Genomic DNA, 2,930 nt, shown 5'->3' with positions numbered 1-2,930 from the left:
AGAACAATGAGAGGGGAAAACAACTGGAGAACACAGCTATGGGCAGATGAGCACAGAAGGAAGGAGGAGCTCAGCGGAGGGGAACGGTCAGGGCAGGACCAGAGCCAAGGCAGAGAGGGATGCTAGTTTGATTCACACAAATTACGCCAAGGCAGGTGCAGGGTACCTAGCGCTTCAGCAAACCATCTGGAAGGAGCAGGAGGATTTGGATGGAGAGTGCGGCTTCAGAGACTGGTCAATGTTGAGAATGAAGGAGAGAGCTGAGGGAAGAAGAGTGGCCTACAGAAGGCCACCCAGGGGTGAGAGCCGTTCAGCCACCTCGGTGCAAAGACCAAGAACTCAGCAGTGATGCAAATTACTGTCTGGCTGGGTTTGTTTTCTTTGGGGAAAGAGGAAGGAGTAAGGTTATTTCAGAAGTGTAATGATACACCTTTAACCACAGATGGCACGCTCACTTTCCTCAAGTCACAAGTTGCCTAGGGCACTTTATTTCTCGACCAGTCTTTGTTTGAATCAAATCATCAGGAATTGTGCTTCTGGGAAATGTTGCACCACACACTTACTAAATATGCAGCTGTGAGGTATGTTTTGTGTTTGTCTTAAGGGTAACAATTAACCTTTAAAAAGTCTGACCTTTCCAAAGAGGTAGACCTGGTGGTGGGAGCTCTCCAAGGTGCTGGGTAAATGTTTCAGAGAATTGTTTGCTTCACAGGAAACACAGGCTTTGAGCAGCAATGGTTTCCTTATCCTATAATGCTGTAGCTCTTTGAAATGGTTCACTTGCTTGATATTTTTAATTTGTGAAATGAAGCCATCAGCTGGAGTGATGGGGGTCACCCTCTGACCCAGGAAGATGGGAGGAGGAGGAAAAGCCAGCAGCACAGGTATTCACATCTCACAAAGTGTCCACAGAACACATGTTCCATGGTAGAGCCTGGTTTGAGATTATCTGTAAGTTTATTCTCAATCATGGCCTGGAAGCTCAGCCCTGGCCCAGCCCCAGTCAGTGGAAAACCAGGCTGGAAGCCTCTTTGCCTAACACCAGGGAAATGGGTTAGTCCCTCCCTTCACCACTAAAGTGATCCTTCAACTTGGCAATCTTGCCATGTCATCCCCCTGATAAAATCTTCAGTGCTCCCATGTTTATCCAGGATGGATGCAGAGCCCCATGACCTGGTCTCTATCTGCCACACCCAGGCCTTGCCCCCGCCCTCAGACACACAAACACGCCATTCTTAAGCCAAACCAAAGCCCCTGTGGCCCCCACTGCTGTGCTCCCAGAGAGCTCTCGAGCTCCTCACTGACATATGTCTGTTTTTCCTTCCAGCTCAGTTCATATGTTGCTGCTGCTGGAGAGCCAGCTCTGACCCACTTCCATGAGGGTAGTTGGCCCTCTACATGCCCACAGCTTTCTACAGGCACCTGTCTCCCAACGGGGACTCTACTCAGCCCTATTCATCAAGTAACGTGGTCCAAAGCTCTGCAGAACCACACACAGAAGGGAACCTTAGGGAACGTTTGTGTATTCAATACAAGATTAAATGAATGATGAAACCTTTTCTTCCAGAGGACATACAAGAAAAGCATACTAGCACACTTTTCCCAGACATTTCTGGAAAGTGAAACTGCTTCTAGTGTCAGTAAGATTCCAATAAACACATGATGATGGGCACACAAATGGCTGAACTGGAGTGGGTGGGAGTGTGCAGAGCTGATGAAATGAAACCAGGCAGGTGAAGTGTGTGGCCAGGGGTTGCAGCACCAGGCTACATGTGAAAAAGCCACAATGCATATGAAGAGACACCTCTGTACACCCCACTAGATGGTAGCAGAAGAGAGTCAGGTAAGACAGAAGCCCGACTCTCAGGGAGTCTAGTGGGGAAAAATAAAGGCGAACAGCAGGGACCTTGAAGGGCAAACATGGCCAGCGCCCTGCCAGATAGAGGGCGCTTCTCAGAACTCAGCTCCACTGGAGGCTTATGGGGATGACTGGAGACTTGTGGGCAAGAGCCCTGCAGGGAACAGCATGCAAGGTGCTTTCACCAAGTCACAAGTAGCTCTGCACAAGAACTCAGGATTCCACCCCAGGAAGGAAAGAGCTGAGGCCACAGAGAGAAGCAGCAGATGGACATTAGGGGACTTTATATATCCAGCTAAGGAATTTAGCTTTTCTTTTCTTTTCTTTTTCTTTTTTTTTTTTTTTTTTTTTTTTTTGCAGTTTTTGGCCAGGGCTGGGTTTGAACTCACCACCTCCAGCATATGGGACTGGTGCCTTACTACTTTAAGCCACAGGTACCACCCAGAATTTAGCTTTTCTACTCTAACAAGGGAACCATTCCTGCGGGAAAAATAAAATCAGTGGGCAGCACTAAATGTGGAGGGTGAGGGAAGAAAGGACTAAGAGTCCTTGTCAGCACAAGCATCACTTAGGTTCCCAGATTACAGCCAAGAAATACTCCCACCTGTGGGCCCACCCCTTCGTTCATGGGGCCCTCACATGGTCAGACATCCCAGGGGAGCCTGGAGGAGCCCACACATCACCTGTTAGATGTGGAACAAACAGCACAGGACAGAGAGGCCTGTGGTCACAGGTGGGCTGCACAGCCACAAGGGCCCCTAACCATGGTTCGTAAGTCTCTCCAGAGGGGAACATGGACCAAACTCCCCTCTACTCACCAGCCTACCTATACAACAAAAAAAAAATGGAAAGAATTCATCACCTCACAAGGCCAGCAAGATCATCTTTTCTTATCAGATAATGAGAGCCTCTTCAGAAGCTGGGCGCAAAAGTGAATCTATTACCAATGCTGATCCCAGATGTGGTGGGAAACACAGCATCATCGCAAACTGTTCTTTACAAAAGGAAAAGAAAAGAAAAATATATAAATTCCAGGCACAATTAGGAAAGCAAAGGTAACCCAGTCACAGAG

Source organism: Otolemur garnettii, unplaced genomic scaffold (assembly GCF_000181295.1).
Source record: "Otolemur garnettii isolate 467f Iridium unplaced genomic scaffold, OtoGar3 scaffold00059, whole genome shotgun sequence".
Classification (NCBI taxonomy): domain Eukaryota; kingdom Metazoa; phylum Chordata; class Mammalia; order Primates; family Galagidae; genus Otolemur; species Otolemur garnettii.
Note: the sequence above shows the minus strand (reverse complement) of the source record.